This window comes from Dermacentor andersoni, chromosome 2, assembly GCF_023375885.2.
Source record: "Dermacentor andersoni chromosome 2, qqDerAnde1_hic_scaffold, whole genome shotgun sequence".
NCBI classification, from domain to species: domain Eukaryota; kingdom Metazoa; phylum Arthropoda; class Arachnida; order Ixodida; family Ixodidae; genus Dermacentor; species Dermacentor andersoni.
The window spans coordinates 174,931,690-174,953,718 of record NC_092815.1 but is presented as its reverse complement, the minus strand read 5'-3'; the positions used below and the strand labels follow the sequence as shown (position 1 = coordinate 174,953,718).

At 48.2% G+C, this 22,029-nt stretch overlaps 1 protein-coding gene across 1 annotated transcript in view; it reads right to left on the bottom strand.

Annotated features, from left to right (window-relative positions):
* LOC126540418 (calcitonin gene-related peptide type 1 receptor-like) overlaps positions 1-18,879 on the bottom strand; it is a 173,213-nt gene extending 154,334 nt beyond the window's left edge. Inside the window, exon 1 of the mRNA XM_050187233.3 lies at positions 18,216-18,879. The gene's annotated coding sequence lies outside the window, so the exon portion shown is untranslated. The remainder of the gene's footprint in view (positions 1-18,215) is intronic.
* Between the last annotated feature and the right edge of the window lie 3,150 nt (positions 18,880-22,029).

Genomic DNA, 22,029 nt, shown 5'->3' with positions numbered 1-22,029 from the left:
TGTTCGTGATTACGGCCTTCAACTACACGCGCTGATTCTAATACTGCATGCCATATGCGAGATGTATTTGGCACTACCGTTCCCTTGACTGCCGTTTACGCGGTAGTTAGCCAGTTTCAACTGATTGCTATACTTGGCAGCTGTGATCCTCGCCCGCAAAACTGCAGATCCCACGTCAAAAAAATACCACATTTACGCGGTTCTAACTGGCTCTCGATTGTAACGCTCAACCAATTGTCAAGGACAAAATTTAAGGAAATGGAATGCGCATGATCGTAACACGCACCTACATTTCTGTACTTAAAACATCATAAATGGCATTTCCTAATTGTTCAACTGCCGCTTGTTATTTATGCAAAGAGAAAGTTTATTTGCAAATGTTTGTGACTTGGAAAAAAGAAAATGTTTCGTATCCTAGTCATGGTAGACCGTCGATGACGCTCATCATCGTGGCTGCATTTTCGCATGCCTCCACATCACTATTCACCACCCAGAGCATCCTCGTATGACATTTTAGATGTCAAATTTTTTAGACGTTTGCAGGCCGTTGCAGCCTAACGATGATGCTTAGAACATACTATAACCTAACAAACTTGCGAAACGGGCACAAACCTCCCGAAGCTCGTACAGCAGCAGCGACATGTGGATTCGATTGCAGAATGCGAGTTGTGATAGCTTGTCACTTTTCTCATTGTTGTTTTGTAGTCAAATCTAGCGCGCACGTCACTTTCGTTAGGATGGGATGAATATGGTCATTGGATCGTTCTCACTACCGTAGGCGGTGGCTTACAACGTATCAGTGTACACCCTCTCAAGACATAATTTAATACCGACCAAGAGGACCGCTTCGGTGCGCTTTCCGCGCAGATTTCATTTTAGTGTCCTGCTTTACTAAACGTCTTATATTGACTGCAGCTTTTTGCGCACAAGACGAGGACCGAGAAGAGGCTTGGACTTACAACAATGTTTTATTTCGAAGAAAGTGACCAAATATACGGCAGCAATGACATTTATGGTGAATAATGAAGCTGGGATATATACATATATCTCAACAAATATAGAAGTGGTGAATCGAGGCTCTCGCATTGCTTAAGAGGCTGACACAGAATGTTTTCGTAACCATTTCGTTCGATGTAATATATATATATATATATTTTCGTAACCATTTCGTTCGATGTAATATATATATATATATATATATATATATATCGATTGAAGTAATCGACTGGAAGCAACATTGAGACAGTTTCATTGACAAAAAGCTTGCTTTAATTTTCCTAAAACGGGTAGGCGTTTCTCTTTAGACAAACTGAGAGCCACATTATTGCCTCGTCTTGTGGGCCCGACTGCCCAGGAAGCGCAATACGCCTTGTAACTGGCACAATTTATATTCGTGCTGGAACAACTTCAATAAAATGGGTAAAAGCCATATATTTATTGGATAACAAAAACAACAAGATGAGCCATACTCCCGCTACTGTTAAAATTGTCTATTGGAAGGATAGAAAAAACAAACAGAAAAATGTTTGATGTGTTATGAAGGTTTCGGTCACATTGTAAATCATGAAAGCTGTCTCTCTATAGCGCGTGCTTCCAGATTGCGATGCATGCTATTTCGTTTCTACTGCGTGTGTTGTTTTTTATTTAGTTTGGTGTGATGTCAATGCGAGTGTTAATTTAAGTGCCAGCTTCGAATCTTACGTCATCATGTAGAACCTCGGTTAGCCTGAATTTGGTTTGCAACATTTATCTTCTGCTTCAGTTACAGCAGGCGAAGGTTTCGAGAAATGACGTTAAGTTGCGTACTTCTCTGCTACGGATGTATACTTATGCAATACATGGGGTGACCATAAAGATGTAAATTAGCTGAATGTTTCTGGAGCAAATTTGTGCAAAGGTGCAGTAGACAAACCGATGAGATAATAATGAAGCGAGTATGCTATCGGCTTGTCATATATCGGAGTTTGCCAAAACATAAGTAACCAAGAGTTATTTGAAATGCACTTATCGCATATCAGAGGAAGCTTGTACCCGTATTATCGGCGAGTCACGAGGCCAATCACGAGGCCGGTCATTACTTAAGACTACGACACTCATCATTATAATGTCGAGGAAACGTATAAGCACCAAACGTAAGGGGAAGATAAGAAGGCCAGCAGATGTCTCCTACCGGGGACCCCAAGACGACCCGCTTGAAGGAGCGGAAGACAGACGGTGAAAAATAGAGAAGCGAGCACAACCCACCGCATCGCATCACAAACACACACACAGAATGGAAGCATCACAGACAAGCGTCTTCTGCGCGAGCTCGGAGTACTGCGTGAAACACACTACGATTAATGGTGAGCTTCAGGGTATTGATTGCTTGCCACGGGTTAGGGGCCACGATACTAACAACTACGGTAACATTATGTTTGGTCATTGGTTAGATAACAATAACGGGAACCCACTCACCGTCTACGCTTAGCTACCCTAAAAAAATTCTATATCCGTACCAGGAATGAGCGTAACCGACTATCTCGTCTCATCAGCTTAGCCCCACGGACAGAAAACCGCTGCACATCTGCGATTGATGTGAGGAAACAAAGATAAATACTAGTTTCAAGTGAGCGCCGAAACTCGACCGTCACTGCAAGCGAGCACTATACCGCAAAGCACAGTGAACACAGTTGGCGGATGCAACCGTGCGTCAGTGCTAGGACAGCGCGAGATGGACGGCGGGCCGCGTTCGGTTAGAATGCACAGCGGGTCGTGCGCAAAACTCCCAAACTCGCGTAAGCGCGCGTGACGCTCGAGGCAAGCCAGCTCCAATTACTCCTCCGCGCCGGCCACAATACATGACCCAGACTGGGCACGGGTTTCAGCCCAGGGCATGTTAGCGCTGTGGGAGAAGGGGCACGGGCGGACACAGCGGTGCCTTTTGGTGAGAGTCCATTCGTTCTCCCACTCTCTGTGCCGCCCGCTAAGACCTCCTATCGAAATCGCTAAAGCGTCTCGCTAGTACCCCATACGGTTTCTTCGAGAAATGAAAATACAACTACCGCTTTCGGAGAAAGAGATTCAGTGGGTTATACGACTTTGGTGAAACGAATGCGAATTCCTCTTCGACCATGCGCTATACGTTGACAAAACGAGTGACGTTTCCATCCATTAAAATCAGGATTTTAATTAAATTAAATTATGGGGTTTTACGTGTCAAAACCACTTTCTGATTATGAGGCACGCCATAGTGGGGGACTCCGGAAATTTCGACCACCTGGGGTTCTTTAACGTGCACCTAAATCTAAGTACACGGGTGTTTTCGCATTTCGCCCCCATCGAAATGCGGCCGCCGTGGCCGGGATTCGATCCCGCGACCTCGTGCTCAGCAGCCGAACACCATAGCCACTGAGCAACCACGGCGGGTAAAATCAGGATCAGTTTCTGAGTGTGTGTCACGTCTGCCACTCATGCCACTATATACTATTAAAACTAGAGGTTTAATAAAATATCTGACGACGCCTAACCGCTTCTTATGAGTTGTAAATACCAAAGCATTAATGCACGATTCAACGTCGCCGAACAATCGTTCGAGTAATGAACTCCTTGCAGGCAAGCGAGAGCGTTGAGACGCTTGGCCAACGCCTCCTAGATTACAGAAGGCCGGTGCACTTCGATCCGTGACGTCATGCTACCTTGCCCGACTGCCACAGAACCTACAGTGGGTAAGCCGCTGAGCCGCCGAATAAGCCGCTGAGTCAATTAAGTCACAACCGTGGAAAGCTGACAACGACAGCGTCGAAAGCGTTGAGGTTACTTATTTACCTAATTAAAACGTGAACATTATAGTACTATATATATATATATATATATATATATATATATATATATAGTAAGACCGTACCCAAGGTCGTAGGGCAATCAAAATATCTACAGAACACAGTTCTATACACACACGAACATATGGATAAAAAGACGAAGGCAAGTCACACCTCAATCAGTTGCCGCGACCCAAATAACACCTAATATTGAAAAGCTGCATTGCGCACTGGCAAGGTAACGTCAGACTATATTCAGAAATTTTAATTGGTGGCTCCGTAAAAAGAAAAAAAAAAGAACGCGGATAGTCGGTGGGCTTAAACCTTTTCCCATATTTCGGGTAATGCCTCTACAAGCTGAAGGTCTCTTTTTAGGTATTCCTGGGATTATCACAAATACCCAACCGAGGGCTTTAAGAAGAGCGTGCTATAGATAGCTAGAGGCCTGGAGTGGCCGCCGGAGCAAGGCGGAGCGGAGATAAGGAGCGTGCACGCAGGAGTCCGGTAGTGTCGTCTGTCTGCCGCCACACTCGGACACAAACTGGCTACACGTCATTCTTCCCGATGGTTTTGATTAAACGTCAGGACGACGTTATGCTGAGCAAAGAAGGTTGAGGCAGACACTGACAGTCGGAATAGGAGCGCCGTTTAACCATCGTTGCCTTCTTTGTAATGTCCTTATTACAGGTCGGAAATTTTTCAGTGGGTCATGTGAAGTTCGCCGGAACTTTCCGTAGCAAAGTAACAAACGCGCCGAGTCCTTTTTCTATAGAATTTTGTGTTTCGCGAGGAAGTGCCATAAAGTGAGCGTCTGTTTTATTTCTAGAACATTTGATGCCCACAGAGTCGGCCGTAGTGCAGCGGTTTGGTAAGACTGTGACTTCGCACATATTTCCGTGTGTCTGATTGCGCCAAGCCCCCAAACTCCGACTATTCTCGAAATAAGTTGACTGTTCTCTCATCAGCAATCGTGTTCTTATTCGTCTGGCGTTTTGAATGTACGAGGACCCGTCTGCGACGCACCCTGATGCTTCATACGCTTTCGTGAAAGTCGAACGGAACAAAAAAAAAGAAAAGAAAGAACGAAGCGGCGACTTAACCAGCAATGGACAAACACGGCCGTCAAACACGACGACGCAATACGTTGCGCCATAAGAAATGTGTTCAGAGGCGACGATGTACCAAAAGACGTCAAGGACTAACGCTCTCACCGTTTTAATCTCGTGCAGCTACAGCTTAAGACAGCTCGTTAATATTTTCACGCTCAAGTGCTCAACGCTGCCGTCCTGGCCAATATCGTTGGGGACATAACTTTTTTTTTCTCTGCCTACGGCTATTCTTATGTTTGTATTGTTCGTTCTTTTTAATTTTTTTTCAGTCTTGCACTTCTCGTGTATGCGCCCTCTTTCCAGTACAAGAAACGTAACGTCCATAGAGGGGCAAAAAAAAAAAAATGAAAACCGATGACCTAGAGGATTAGAGAACGACGTTATATACGAGGGACAGTCGGCGGCATTTGGAATTCTGCCCACTCAACGAGAACGTTTTTTACGAGGCCCGGTGCTTGGATTCATTAAAAAGTCGTAAACCGCCCAGTTTTCCAACAAGCTGCGCCGAAACAAAACTGCGCAGTCTGCTCTCTTGCTCCCTTCTCCTGGCCACTTACTCCGGCGGCGTATATGGACTCTAAGTGCCAGGTCCAAGTGTTCCTTTCTCTATTTCATTTTACCCGCCGTGACTGCATTATCACTCGTTTTTTCCATCGGTTCTCTTGTTCATTGCGCGATTCGTTCCCTTCCGTGGCCGTATCTACCTGCGCTTTCCTGTTTGGCTGCTCTAAGCGAGCTTAACCCCTCGTCTAGAGATTGCAGACCGGTTGAACATCGCCGGAAACAAGATTTCCCGCGCCGCGCTTTTTGTCTAGCGTGGGGGCTGACGATTAACGGGAAGAGGTGCCGCAGTGGCAATGTGCATATATACAGTTTGAAACCTGCAGGAGTTTGACGCCTCGACTCCGGCAGGTGTGATGCTTTCAGGTAGCGTACGAGGGCTTATTATTGGTCAGCTCCGTGCTCATAAATGTTTCCGTTCTATATATATGTGACGCCGTCGGTCAAAAGGGTCTTCCACTTCACACTGAAGGCCGTGCGCTACTTCTCATGGCCTTCAGGGGCACTGGCTAATACTCCCAGGGTTATCTACTGTACGCATGCATAAATACCCAAGAATACGGACGTGGTAACAGCTCCCACGGTACAACGCACGCGTAATGTGAAGGTTGTGGGTTCCCATGCCACCGGCGGCAAGTTGTTTTAGTGTGCAAGATAGATAAATAGATAGATAACACAGTTATAGACCTGATAGCATGCGCCTTTGTTCGGACACTTCCTAGGACTTGTAAAAAATTGTAGTGACATTATAGGCCTTGCTGGCTCTTGCGTTTCCGTCTACTGCAAGTGTGTCCGGACAGCTGACGCGTACAGAGGGTACTTCGCATGAACGCTACGGCAATACTCAAGTCGGATGACTCCTTCCATGTCGACTCTCAAGCTTATGTTGTTCGATGGTACTGAAGTTCAGGAGCTTTTGACAATTTCTAACTCACATTTCTGGTTTTCAAGCTCACGCCTAGTGCGTGGCAATAAGCGCTATGCTGCGACCCCTTTGCGCATCTGAAACCAGACGGCGTCACAAGTCAGATGCCTGCCTAGGGCTATTTGTCGTCTTGTGCGAAGCCCAAATGTATACGGAAACTCGTGCCCGCGCGCCGTGCCTGCTTCTTGCAAACACATGCAGTAAGCGCCGTTTGGTGAGATAATATGGCAGATTATGGGGTTTTACGTGCCAAAAGCACTTTCTGATTAGGAGGCACGCCGTAGTGGAGGACTCCGGAAATTTCGACCACCTGGAGTTCTTTACCGTGCACCTAAATCTAAGTACACGGGTGTTTTCGCATTTCGCCCCCATCAAAATGCGGCCGCCATGGCCGGGATTCGATCCCGCAACCTCGTGCTCAGCAGCCTAACACCATAGCCACTGAGCAACCACGGCGGGTAGATAATATGGCAGATCAGAAGCAAAGTAACGCCAGTGCTGGACATCTCCTGTCGAGTAGATGGGTACAATATTCGAGACAAAATAAAAACTTGAATTGCGGAGCTTTATGTGACATAAACACGATCTGATTATGAGGCACGCCGCATCGGCGGTCTCCGGAGTATCTTTGTCCACTTGGGGTTTCTTCACCACGCATAGATTGTACGGTACACGCGAGTGTTTTCGCACTCTGCCCCCATCGTATTGCGACCGTCGTGGCCGTGATCGAACCCTGGACCTCGAGCTCAGCAGGGAAATGCCATAGCCACTGAGCTTTCACGGCGGGTATAGTATTACGAGCAAGTATATTTCCACGTTCTGAAAATGATCGCCCTCGGATATCGTCTGCCTGGTCATCGTCCACGTACTGACCAGCACTTCCAAAAATTATTGCTATTTTGGTTATAGTAGTATTTCCAGAACAAAGAAAAGGACAAATAAATTGAATCGGCAAGACAGGGTGTTATCTCGAAACAACTTGTGGTTCTTCAAGCTAGATTGTTCGGGCGCCGCTGCGAATGCTGTGCGCAACTGATTTGTGCAACCGCATATTAGTGCAACTTCCAATATTTATTTCGATTATACTTCTATTACTTAACAGAGTAATCGACGAGTCGCCGCGACAGCTAATCAGGAAAATATATGGTGAGGTGGATGGTGTTGCTACAGGCGTGCTATAAGCATGGCGTGCCGTCCTGGGCATGCAGTTACTCCGCGTGAACGTATCTGTTCGTGTCACGAAGATGCATCGCTATGAGCCCATCAATTCAAGCTCGCGCACAGACGGGGGCAGAGCGTGCAAAGTATGCCCAAGCGCGCTATCCGCGGTTCTTAACGAGAACGCTATAACTGTTCACCGCGAGCGTGTGGAAGCCCTCTTACTCTTATGCCATCCAGGAGCCTCCCTTCCATTAACACAGAAGCGCGGGCAGGAATAGACGAAGTGTGCAGTATAGTCCATTTGATCGCACTGAATGCAGCATCAAGAAGAACTACGACCAACGAACCTAAACATCCATGTTGGAATGGAGGCCCATCCTGTTTTATACGCTCTACCACAGGACGGCTTCCGTGCGACCATGTTTATTTGCAACATTTGGTTGGTGGTGCGGTCGCCAAAGTGATTGAAAGTGGCGACTAAGTGTCTGTTTAGGAAATTGGCTATTCGTCGGTGCTCTCAATGTCGGCTGCCTTGAAAGCGCTTCATTGACAAGGGCTTCTTTCATTTCGTTAGCGGGGACACCTGCATACGCGAACAGATCTACTGAAACGTGTTCCTAACATCTCTGTGACAGTACCTTTGAGTGAGGATAAGGCGGCAGATGAGAGAACTTATTTCGCCAGTCTGTTCTCTTGAGTACAGAATGGTTGCCGAGTTTCCGACTCCGAATCGAAGATTAGGAAGACGTTTTGTGCCACTTCTGTGCAGGTTCTGCGCAAATAAAAGTGGTGGTTGCTGCACTCTACAATAGCCGGTAACCCGGCTGTGTAAATGGCCGAAACTAACAGCGCCGATAGAATTATTGTGACAGGCCGCAGCACAACTATCGCAATCCACGCTTACTAATTAATTAGTTCATGCAGTCATGGAGGCGGATGGGCTTAGTTAAAGTGCTCCACCACCAAGCAGCAGGCTTCAGAATAAACAAGACTATCGCTATAAGTGGAAACCAGAAATTGCAAGTTCTTAAGTAACCTCGTCGAAGGTCTAGAGTGATTAACACGTCGACTTCGATTTCGTTTCGAATTCTTGAGACTGAGGTTGCATGTGTTTACTACAGCTTAAAAGAGGGAGAGTCGCATAATGCTGTTTCTTCGACGGGCCAGGCCCTACGAGCAGGCGTTTCGTTCGCGAACGCCTATTTATTCCCAATCACAATGATGTACCGGGCTAATTGTAGCACATGTGGCTTAGAAAAAGCCTTGAAACGCCTCCTGTGTGACTGCCGATCACACGAAGATGAGAGGCATCGAACTGCTTTAGGGCAATTATAGAGGACAGGCCTTTTACGGAAGAGGAGATTCTGGGACCGCGGTCCTCTTCGTCTGCGATGTTCAAAGCCACAAAATGCGCTGCTGCTTTCCTTGAGATACACCAGCGTATATATAAGAGCGCTTGTGGCGAACTGAATGATGGACACTTCATTGCGTGCGTTCGTGCATACCATAACCTCCTCCCCTCTTTCTCATCTTGCATTCTCCTTTCCCGATCCCCAGTGCAGGCTAGCCAACTGGGCTAAGCCTGGTTAAGTTCCCTGCCTTTTCCTTATCACTTCTCTGTCACTCTTTCGGAAGTCCTTGCGAGGGCCAGGGTAATCCATCTGAAACAGCTGCATACGTTAACTACACCTGGGAGCGCAGAAGACGTAAAGGCTGTGGGAACGGTTGAGCCGAGCTGCCCTAGACAACTGTAGTAGCGGCATCGCTGCTGGATGTAGAGGAAAAAAAAGGAACAACTTCTCTAGCCGCGACCAGCGCGTGTTGGCTATGACTTCGGGGCCATGGATTCGCGACAACGTACACCGACTGAAACTTGCTCCTTGGCCAATGCGTGAAGCTTGTGATGGATCTTTGAGATCCAAATACAAATGTCGTTTGCGTATACTGACTTTTGTAACGGCGGGCGGCTACAATAAACTGTCTTGGAGAGAACAGGCAAATCATTGTTGAAAACAGGGAAGACAGAACGCTTCATGGCGGGCACTGCGATAATTACAGAGATCTCCGGCATCCATTAAGCGAAATTTCGCTCTCTTTTTCTTTCAAAGCGAACACGAATAACATTGTCACTGTGGAAAACGTGGAAGAAACGCAAGGATACTAAATACGACGCCTAAAGGGATTGATCATGCAAGCTGTGTTTCAAGTGCTAAATAAGTTTAGCGTTTCATATGACTATGGTTTTTAGGAAGCCGTGTCTATAAAGCTCTTAACAGGCGTATGTTGACTGTTAGCACTGCTTGACCAGATCACTCACCAGTGGGCGCACGCTGATGTAGAACGACGAACAAAACATGAACGGCTGTCGCTAGAAACGTGCCATAAATTTCCTTGACTGCCCCGCTGCGTGGAACACAAAATAACATTGACATGTAGGAAGTCCTACAGAGAGAACAGGGCACGTCGTGAACGACATCTTGTGACACTTATTAAGGCGCAAGCCTTTAGTGGATCATGAGTGTCCAGGCGAAGTCCGTGGTGGACGCAGGAAAACGGTGATCACCAGCGAGGGGAGCAAGGAGAGAAGGCGCCATGCCAGTAGCGCTGTGCGAGTGCGCGCGTGGGAGAGCGCGGACATGCGCGGGGGGGGGGGGGGGGGGTGAGGGAGGGAGGGGGGCGGTGCGCGCGCATCGGTTGTAAAACCTTGCGGCCATATGGCTGTGATTGCATCCCATGCTCGCCGCCACGGCGGCGTCCGTTCGCAGAACAGTTCAGACAACAGCAACAGAGGCAGTCATAGATAGGCTTTCGCCTGTCGCAGTTTAGCTCAGCAAAGTGCCCATAGATTTTTGCAATATGTAAGCGTTTCTTTTCTTTTTTCAGACAGACATTAGAGCGTTACATGCGCGACACAGAGACTTCCATGTCAATAAGCAGGAAAGCCCTTGACTGCGTTAACATATACACAAGGGCCACACCTGGGGCCCTTTGTCTATAGTCTCTGGATTTTCCACTGAGCTGTACGTTTACTGTGGAAGCAGTGTTCACGCACGGAAACAATGGTTTTCAGATAGGACTGAATTTCTGCGCCTCGTTCTCCGTGCATGCATGCTTCCTTGGGCGTGTGCGTAGGTTGCCCAATCACACTATGTGACGGCGGTCACACATTGCTCTTTGTTCATCAAGTTACTTATTTGTGGGATAACAGGGTACTGGAGAGTTCGTTATTACGTTTATAATTATTACGGCATATATTGCGATTTATAAATTGTAGCCGTGTAGTGCGAAAGACATATGTATGCACTGGGAACGAATTCTGAGGATGGCACCCGCTTCGCGAAATGGGCCATGAAACGTTTTGCAACGATGCACTGTTAGTCCACTTAGATATTTAAACAAGACGCCGTTTTATGCATTGAGGCGCGAAAATAACTTAAGCGACAATGTATTTCGTCGCACGCTTTGGGAATGAACATATCGAAAGTGATGTCACCCTGAGAATTCGTTCCAACCGGATTCTCCTTGCGAGATCCCCGACTGGGATTCGCAAATTGCAGACGTACCGTAAAGTAATTACTTAAGAATAGATTTAGTGAAATTTGATTCGTTAATCTACTATGCATTTCATTTTATCGGGCTAGTACTGTCAACCTCTTCGAACAAAACAACTCGAGGACTCGAGTTGTGCTATCTGTCGCAGAAGATTTCTAAAATTATGTATTGTATAAAAGAAGCACTCGTCGGGAAAGGCCCCGCACTAGCTACTTCTATTATTCTACGTTCGATTCTGTATCGGCGTGCAGCCACGAGAAAGGCGTAGCAATCGCGGTCATTACATAACACGACACCCCTTACAACACACTAGCGACTGGACCTCTTAAAGTTCCTCACGACTGCACTGTTCCAGATGCGTTTTCGACGCCGCCTCAAGCGGTTGAAGCGCGAAGGGGCAATTGGAAACGGATTACGAAACGATTGCTTTTGCGCACTTTCGAGTCACAGTCGCCTTCCTTATCGCGCGCGGCGTGAACGGCTCGTCGGGGCCGTGGATCGCCACATATCGGAAAGTTCGCGCGGTCAACGATCACGGATGAAAGCGACGGAAAAAGGGATCGGCGCATTGACCCGTTCCCGTGATAACCGCCACCCACAGCGCGCCCAGCGTCGTAGTTAATCGGTATTGCGCGCCACAATCGCGCCAGAGCTTTAATGTGCGCGCTTCGCTATCTGGCGTAGGCCCTGGTGAGTCCGTCCCATCGCGGTACGCACGCACGCACGCGAGGATGAAGAGGAGGCAAGAAAATAAAGACAGAAAGAGAAAAGAATGTACCAACAAAACAAAGAGAGCCGGTCTCGCGTTGAACCCCTTTTCTTTCGTATCGACACCGTAAACGCGTACGCACTACGCAACGTCAAGGTCAATCTGTCTCCGGTGGTCGCTGAAGGCAGCTACGAGCAATGCCGCTGGCCCAATTCGGCTCGATGAACGACGCGCCATGGAACGGCACGTCTCATGGGCCGTTGATCTCGACGTGACTCTCGCGCTTTCGCCTTGACAGCTGGCGGGAGGGGATGTGGCACTCTTGATTTCTTGCGCCTTTTATTCGCGTCGTCTCCTTGTGTTACTACTCTTTTTCCCTGCAGAATCCCCCTGTCAGCGCGCGTTAGGGGGAAAAGAAGCTTCATCGCACAGTCACTGACCTGACGGTGTAGTTAACGGCTCGGCAAAGCGGACACGAACGCGGAGTGGCGAGCATTTAACGTTACACTTAGTCGTCAGCGTTCGCAGAAGCAGAGACGAAGACCTGTTTTACGGACTTTGCCATATTGCATAATGCTCCTTCTTCAACGCGTGTCATTTATAGGTACATCTCTAAATAGACAGTGCGCTTGTCTTGCAGAATAGAAGGGTGGGTGTTGCGAAACGTGTATACCATTTTGTAGGTCTCTTTCTTTTTTCCGTATTTTTTTATAGGTGGCTTGAAGATGGGTCACAAAATCTGTTCACGTGCTGGAACTAATGCATGCTGCACTTGCCACACGTTTCATCACCACTGATGAAACGAAGTTTTCTCCGGGATGTGTACTCTGTATAGAGCAAACCATGGCGGTTTCTGAACAAATCGTCTTTTTCTTCTTCTTTCCAGCCCAATTTTGCTAACTGCAAGAAAGCTTCTTGCACTCGTAGAATTTAATAGGCAGAATTGTCGCGGGCAACTCTATCATTCTTCCATTGTAAAGTAACACACATACGCACCACAGCGCCCTAGCAGCACTCAAACCGCATTTTGGTGTTTTGCCGCTTGCGTACGCGCCTCAATAAAACCCTTAGACTTGAGAAATAGCGCATTCACGGAATACCAACAGCGCTTGCTAAAATGCCGGGAGGCTTTCAGCGCTCTGCGCCAAGGTAATTGTCGTCGGTAGTTGGCCGGGCACGATGACCGACAAATTAGATGTGAAAACGGCGTTCGTCTGTTTAGTGATAATGCCCTCTTATTTGGAATACAACTGAACAATTCTGCACGCCTTGAGGTCCTGCACGAACGCATGCCCACGGAAACGACCACACGTTGCAACAGGCTTGTATTTTCAAATTTCCAACAAGGCTGAGCACGAAGCGAGTAGAGATGTGAGCTTGACGTATTCTGACGTACTGTTTTTTTTTTATCGTGCCCGCGGCCTTTGACGCCGGTGGACTGAACCTACTTGGCACGAGCTGAATTTCGGCAACCACGCTCTGCGACTCCCTAATTATGCAGTTTCCAGCGCGGTCAGCAACCTAGAAATGCAAGCGGTTAGGGCCATAGGCATGGTCTTTTGCAATGCGAGTTGGATCTCAGACAAATGATAGGGTACATCCTCAATCCTGCAGTCGCCATTTAAGATAATCAGCATGAAAGATAAATCAGCATAATCAGATAAAAGCGCACTGACACTGGCAAGCCTCCGAGGTCTGTCGACCGACTCGGCCGTTAACCTTCTGTCGTAAATGTTCGTTTGGATGAGAAGCCCTGTTCTGCGCTATTTTCTCACTCCCCCTTTTTTAATTTTAGCTTAACAAGTCCAGCTGCCAGTTCAGATGGCGAGTTATAATCAGCGGCCCGACAGGCCAGTACGCGTGTGTGATTACACGGACCCGTGATCAGAGAAGGTTAGGGCTTTGTTGGCTTGGTGTTTAGTGTGGCAATCACGGCTGTACGGACGGTTACGTGGGGCGGACGCTTGAGGGAGTGTTGAATATTTTTGGGAGATGCTATTCCCTCGCGCTAAGCATTGAAATGATGCCGTGGCCGTTGACATTGAATAGGGCAAACTTTAAGTCTGAGTAAATCTTATTTGCGGATTTCGCCTCGTTTAGTTATTGGCCCCAGGATGTCCCGTACTCTTTTCGCATATTGATCGAGGTATGCTGGAGTCATTGCTTCAGGGCGCCGACTGATTTGGGCCACGCTCTTCAACTTCGTGTAGTCACTCGTGTCCCTTGGGTGACTCATTAACTATGACGCTCCGATACCGCAGCGCCATGTAATTGGTTACATTGCCCATTGCGATAGTTATAGAATGCTAACGCGCTCCTATACTTATGCTTAGGCGCAGCTCAATGGAGCACCTGTGGCCGAAATTAATGTGTATTTAGAGTTCTGCACTAAGCAATCCACAATATAGCCCAGCTGTTGCTCATGCAGGTACATAAACTGCATCAGTCATTCCGCGAATCAGTTCTTTGAAGTCCTAATGAATGCGTTCGAGATATACGTAACGTGTTGGAAGAACAGAAACTGTTTTGTGTCCAGGAAGAGAATGGTCATAGGCAATCGCGATAGGGGTGTTGTGTCATTGTCACCCTACCGGTTATTTCAACAACCGGTAAGAAGTACGTTTTTTTTTTCCTAGTCGCAATGAACACGCTCCGAATATGGGTGCCGTATGGCAAACTGTATATCGAGGATTTCACATTTACAATGCATTTTTACCCCGCCTATAAACCTTCAGAAAACGGAAGCTGTTGCTTGTTGGCAAAAGCTAGCGTGGGGCTGACCTTCTCGCATCTCATATGGCACTCGTGGCCGCGATATCCTCGTTTTATTTATTTTCGGTTGCTCCTTAAGAACAGTGGGAACGTGAGGCAGGTTATCTGTACCGGAAGAGAACTCTAATCCTTTTGTCTGAGTTCGTTTTTCCAGGGCCGAGAAAGACGAAGGCAGTTCCTTTCGCACCACACACGTTACGGCACTGAAACGGTGGAAACCACATGAAACAGACTCTGGCTTCGTGCTTAGGGAGGTAAAAAAAATTAGAGTGGCTTGGGCAGTGTGCAAATCCAGCTTTTCCTTACCAAAAAAAAAAAAAAACAAATACAAGAAAACGAACCGGTCTTTCTCTCTAAACCTTCGAGCGAGGCGACAGAAACCTCAAGGGTAGCCAGATTCGTTACGTCGAAGGCGACACCAACAAAAAAAAAAAAAAAGGAAAGAATGACAGAAAGGATAGAATGCTTTCAGGCTGAGCAAATGCCTTTTGTTTTTCTTCTTGCACGCCTTATTTTCTATTTAAAGCTGTCTTTAGTACGCTTTATCTGTTGTGCCTCTGTCCGGAGGTGAATACAAAACTCGCGACGACAATGGGGTACCGCCTGCCAAGGCGCATATTGTGAGGAGCGTGGCTGTGGACATTTCGTCGCTCCTCGCGCCAACCTACCGCAGATCCAAGCAATTATCCGCGCGTTGAGCGAGCAACGTATATAGAGTTTGTAACAATGGGGGTCACGTGATACGGCTCGGAAACAAAAACAACTGACGTACCGAATGGCGTTCTCCCTCACGCGATTTGAAAAAAATGCCAAAAAGAAAAGGATAAATATTCCGAAGCTACGCGCAAGCGTGAATCGGACAGTGCGTTGTTTCCTTAGTTCGGGGCGTCGAGAAGTGGGACTGTTGCCTCGACAACATGATCTTTCAACGGAATAATTTTGACAGCGCCGCATTGAACGGGAAAATGATACATAGGACAACGTTCTGACTAACAACCGCAAACTTTATTTCTAATCACGAGGAAATAATGCATTTGATTGCCCGCCTTGGTGGCTTCGGCGTTTGCGCTAAGCCCGATGGCCCGGGACCGAATCCCGGCCACGAGGGGCTGCATTCAGAAGGGGGAAAGATGCCAATACGCCCGTGTTTACAGCGCACTGGGTGCGCCTTAAAGAACACCAGGTGGTCTACATTAATCACGATCGCCCCTCTATACAACGTGCCTCTTAATAATATCGTAGTTTTGGCGAGTGAAACTGCAGAATTTATTAATTTATAGCATTTGATCGTTACTCGGCGCTGTATGTCCCGTAGTCTTTTTCTGTTTCCCGCATTGTCTCGCGCTGGTAAATATCTGCCATTTCACGAGATGCAACAAGCAGTCCAACTGAACACGCTGTTCTATTTGAACCTTTCGCGGGTGCCGTCGCGGGAAAGAAAATTAACATTTGCGAGTCCGTACATAGACGTTTATCAAAGCAGTCTCAATTGACACAACGCCAAGACGCTTAGACATACATCATCGCTATCTGTTCAGTGGAAACAACAAGTAAGAATAACAAAACATAAAATACGCTATTCCTGATTTTTTATTTTAGTATATACACGATCCGCCGCGAAAACCACTTGCCAAGGCCTGTTGACGGGCATGACACGCATTCGCTGTTTTTTACACAACAAATTTTCAGAACATACTTTAGCATTCCTTCCCTCCTTGAGCATGCAGGCGATGCAGCCAATTGCATACGCTGTTTTCCTTCAAGAAAAGCGCGCTATATAAAGTTGCCTATGGAATCCTGGCTCTCCACCTGACTTCGCTATCATGTGTGCCGGTTGCCGAATGTGGCTAGGAAACGTCTATTAAAAGTGTGCGCAGAAATTTAAGGATGCAATTGCGATGCATTGGAATGGCCGGGCGAGACTGGGCATGACGCTGCGGAATAGTGGCGAGGTTGAGTATAGAACTCATTAATGATTTCTCACACGCATTGCGCTGAAGTATTCGAGGCCTCCTAGGTGAAACCTTCAGAGGTCCGGCAAAAAAAAGAACCGCCAGTCACAACTACGCTATAGATTGGCGACGCCGTGGGAGCGTGCCGTCCTGCCGCGGGAAAAAGTGCAAAAAGCGAAAACGAAAGAAAGTGAATGTCTCGACTTTTCTGTGTCTTTCACCAGCTCCTTCGTCCAGGCGAGTGGTATCTTCAGTGACTGCTTAAGAATCAGAGGCCGTTTCTGGGGCCGGGAGGTTGCACCCGACAGTAATCACCTTCCTCAAACCGTGTCTGTGGCAGCAACACGCACGCCCGAGCCCTGAACATTCGTGAAGGTGGAATTCGTCATTTGTTACGTCAAGCGCATTAAGAACAACATGTTGGAAACACGCGATCTGCTAACTATAAATATTAGGATAGTGGCAGAACTCGAGAGCGTGAAGTTTACCTGAAGGCGACGTGCCTTGAGGCTTCTCACGCGTACTGTATCGAGGCGAAAAGTGAATAAAGGTGTTACGTTAAATATGTATTCCGCAACTTCAACGAGAGATAGGGGGTCTATCTTCCACCCCCACCCCTTCATTTTTTTTTTCACCTGCTGTGGTGCTCCACTGGCTGTGGTGATACTCAGCACATGGACGCGGTTTCGACTGCCGGCCCCGCCTGCCGCACGTACTCCGATAGGGACCAAATGCAAGAAAAACGCTCCTGCGACCATGTATTGCGCGCCCATTGAACAACACTAGAAATTAATGAGGAACAAAAATTAATAAGTCCACCAGTGCAACGTGCGTCAAACCCACCGCACGATCTCTTCAAATTAAATGCCGTAATTGTAGGCACCATTTTGTGTGTGTGTGTGTGTGTGTGTGCGCTTGTGTGCGTGTGTGTGTGTGTGTGTGTGCGCGCGTGTGTGCGTGTGTGTGTGTGTGTGTGTGTGTTTGTGTGTGTGTATGGATGGATGGGTGGACAGCAACAGGAACAGTTATAAAGTTCCTCATCTCGTGACCGTGTTTACTGCGTTTTCGCCCTCCGTATTGTTGGTAATACAAACAAGATATATTACAGAATAACAGGGCGGTGTTCTACTCATTTTCTGCTTCATTAAGTTATCCTTGTTTATGCGACAATTTCCCGTTGTGCGCTGAGACAGCGCGCGGCTGGCCTAAAACATCTCACACGTGTCCCGTTATATAATATAACACCTCCCGCCCGCCACCACCACCACCACCCGCAAAAAAAAAAAAAAAAAGAACGAAAAAAGATTAAAGAAACGTACAGTGGCTCTGAGGACGCGATTGGGTGGCTAGTCATCAGTGTATATTCAAGTAGGGCAGTTTGCTGTGACCAAAGGTATTCGAACGAGAATGACGCTCGGCCGTTACTACCCTCACATTAGAAAATTCGGCACCCTTCGTTGATCTGCAGCAGGTAATTTAAAGTGCGTTTTATATTATAACTCGGGGGAGCACGGGATCTTCGATAATTTATTTATTCTTGGTTTCGAAGTTCTGCCTGCTGTAGTTTACTCACATTGTTGCGGTCGATTTATGCAAACTCGCACACAACGGTGAAGCTCTCCCACGTGACGTGAATGTTAGTATGAAGATGCAAAGGAAGCCGTTGGAGTAACTTACAATGCAGCAGTAATCCACACGTCGCCACGCTAGTCCGCTGAACTTGACAATCCAACCTCGCCGACCACCAGCTCGGAGTCTTGACGTCGTAACAGCTAGGGATGAGGACGGTGACGGTCACGGGCGTGCCGTGGGCGACTCGTAAACAGGGGACAGAAAAACGTGCACAGTCTGGTCCTCCATGGAGAAGCAGGTATTACTCGACACAAACTGCACCGTCGAGCGTCCCTACAATTCCCGCTCTCGTTCCAACCGAGTTAGCAGAAAAGTGTACTTTCCATACGCGGAGCAGAGTGAACGAACGATCGGCAGATGATATTTTTGGCAAAACAGCAGCACAGCCTCTCGACAGTTCCGAATGGAGAGGCGCAGCGCGGTTTTATAAAGAGGCGGAGTGATGAAACCCAACGGGACGTCCCGAATCGGGCAAAGAGCGATGTTCCTTCTTCCGTTCGACGTCTTCGGCTGCTATTCGCGCGAGGGCTTCGCCGGCGGGTCGCGTGCGCCGAGTCGGCCTGTGTGAGAGAGAGGGTGGGGGGAGCGGGGCGCAAACACCACCACCGCGCCGTGGGCTTGAAAACGAGCGCGTGTGACCGAGAGCTCAGTTTGCTGACTCCCGCTCCGGTCGTCGAGCCGCTACCGACTACGCGCTCCTGCGCGCGGTCGCGCTGGCGAACGGCTGAGGGCAAGCACCGCCCCCCCTCTCCCCCACCTGCGGCCGCTCTCCTCCGGGCCGCGCGGTCGCGTCACCCGAAGGCGGCCACTGGCGGCGCGTTCTTCTGCGGCGGGAGAGCATGCGCGCCGAAGACGCCGATGAGACGCAAGGAAAACGCGTGCCGAACCGAACGGAAGGCCGCCTGCACATTCGCGCGGCAGTTTCTTGTGCGGAGATCTCACTTGCTCGCTAACCACGGGGTTTCGCTCTGAGCGGGTGCTGTAAAAGTCTCTAGGCGTGTAGCTATTTGACTTTCTCGTCATCAGGAAGCACGTTGGGTATGCCTGGACTGTGAAACGCCTAGCCACTGTTAAAATTCAATTATGAGGTTTTACGCGCCGAAAACACGATTGATTACGAGGCACGCCATAGCGGGGGCACTGCGGAATAATTTTGACGACCTGAGGTTCTTTAACGTGCGCCTAAACCTAACCCCACGGGTGTTTTTGCATGTCTCCTCCATCACAATGCGGTCGCCGCCGCCGGGATTCGATTCCGCGACCTCGTGCTTGGCAGCCCAACACCACAGAGAGAGACAGAGAGACAGAGGATATAAGGAAGGCAGGGATGTTAACCAGTCAAGAGTACGATTGGCTACCCTAAGCTGGGGGAAGGGAGAAGGGAAAGAGAGAGAGAGAAGGGAGATAGAGAGGGTATATAGACGTGCACGAACAGTACTTGAGTCAAAGCCGCTCGTACAAACCAATCGTTCGCAGAAAACACAAAAGTGCCTTCATTGCTTTCTGAGCCGGTGATAGGTGGGTCTGTGTTCTAGTACTGTTTCTTGCACTCAGATGATGGTCTAGTTTCCTGAACGTGTTTGTCTTTGTGCTTGAAATTCAGGACAGTGGCACAATAAGTGACCAATGTTTTCTTCGCATCTGCAAACTTCTCATGCAGGACTATCAGCCATTTCAATTAGTGCTGAATAAGCTTTCGCGAAGGCCACTCCCAGCCACAACCGATACAGAAGCAACGCTTCGCGTCGGTGCAGTCCGGCCGGAGGTCTGAGTTGCAGTGAAGGGTTTAGTCTATGCAGTCTGGTGCGTCGTGTATGTGCGGTATTCCACCGTGCTAAGGAAAGCGTGCGTGTTAGAATGCGAAGTTGTCTCACAGTGACGGTCTTTGAGAGAAGAATGGGGACGCTGCGGTAGTCTTTGTTTGGCGTCCGAGCTGCCTTTTCTGCGTCACTATTCCCAATAATACCGCAATGGCCTGGCATCCACTGAAAGGAGATATCATGGCCTTTTTCTCTTCAGTGACGGACAAGTTCCACGATTTCGTGCTTGAGCTGCTCGTGAGTTCCATGTTGGAAAATGACAGCACACATTGCAAGGCCAGCCTTGAATCGCAGAAGACTGCCCATTTTCGAGGACTTTCAGCATTTATCACATGAAGCGCGTCGCGGAGAGTCGCAAGCTCTGCAGATGTAGACGTAATGATATGGGAAGTGTTGAACCGCTGGGTTGTTCACATTATTGGTATAACTACAGCGCCACCGGACCTGGTTGATGTAGTTGAATCATCAGTATGGACGTGTGTGCAGTCGCTGCATTTCTCGTACAGGACGAGTAAACTAAGTTGCTTGAGTGCAGATGACGGTAATTCCGACTTTTACAGTAGTCCTGGGATTGTTAGGTATACTTGAGTAGGGCTCCCACACGATGGAGGAATTGAAGGCCTTGCCGCAGGTGCGTAACCTGACCTGAGAGAGGCACGGTGCGCGAAGACAGATGCACTAATTGTCGTGTGGTGCCTTTCTACTGAGAGACAGGCGAGGTATTGGGTAGGGGTCCGGGCGAAGTGTCTTTTGTGCACACGCATTGTTTGAATGGTAGTGTGCGTTCTAATCGTGTAATCTTCAGCAGCTGCATTAACTTCAGTCGTTGACGCACTCCGCGGTAGGCAAAGACATATCTTGAGGACTTGGGCTTGCATGCCTTGGATTGTATTCAGGTTAGTTCTGCTGGCGTTCGAGATGACCGGTAGGCTGTACGGTAGGAATCCCATAAAGAGGACCCTGTACAGTTGCATCATAGATTCTACTGACACTCCCCAGGTCTTTCCTGCTAGGAACTTAAACATATGGTAAATCACATGAGGGGTCCAGGAGAGATTTCTGTCAATGACCACCCCCAAATATCTGTAACGTTTGCTGTACGAGATCCGCTGTCCGTCTATGGTTATCACGTATGGAGACATTGGTTTACTGGTAAATGCCACTACTGCACACTTTTCATATGATATTTGAAGTCCTTGTTCTCGAAGGTAAGATGACGTTGAAGTCGCTGCCTTCTGAATCCGCACTCGAAGCTGCAGTCACGTCACACCCGACATCCAAATACAAATGTCGTAGGCATAGATGGGGAGCCTAACGGTGCATGGAAGGATCTCGGCGAGTCCAGTGAGTTAGATTGAAGAACATTGGGCTCAGTACGCCACCCGGAGGCACCCCACGGTTACTGTAATGCTGAGAGCTTGGACCATCCTGGTGAGTATGAGAAAAGATCTCTTGTGTAGATAGCTACTAATCCAGAAATAGATCTTGCCGCAAAGTTCAGCTGCGGTTAACACGTTGAAAATCGCTCCATGCGTTGCGTTATCGTATGCTCCCTTAACATGCACGAACAGGGCAGCAGATAATTTTTTGCAGGACTTCTGGGGCTCTACGTCCGTCACCAAGTCGATAACGTTGTCTGTGAAAGAACGGCCGCGCCTGAAACCGGCCATTGTATCTGGATATATCTGGTAACGCTCGAGGTACCATTCTAGCAGTGCTAGAACCATCCTCTCCATTAATTTTTTGATGCAACTGGCAAGTTCAATTGGTCAGTGTGATGAAATGTCTACAGCTACTTGCCAGGGTTGAGCAGTGGAATTAGGCGACTGGTTTTCCATTACTTGGGAACCGTACCTGTCTGCCAGGAGCTGTTGAACAAGAGCAGGAGCATTTCCGAGCCTCTTCGTCAGGATTACATAGGGCACGGTAGGTTATACCATCGGGTCCTGGTCACGATGAACGCTTGCACAAGGCAAGTGAAGCTTCGAGTTCGTCCATGGTGAAAGCACTGTCCATGCGGGGGTTGCGTGAAATCATCG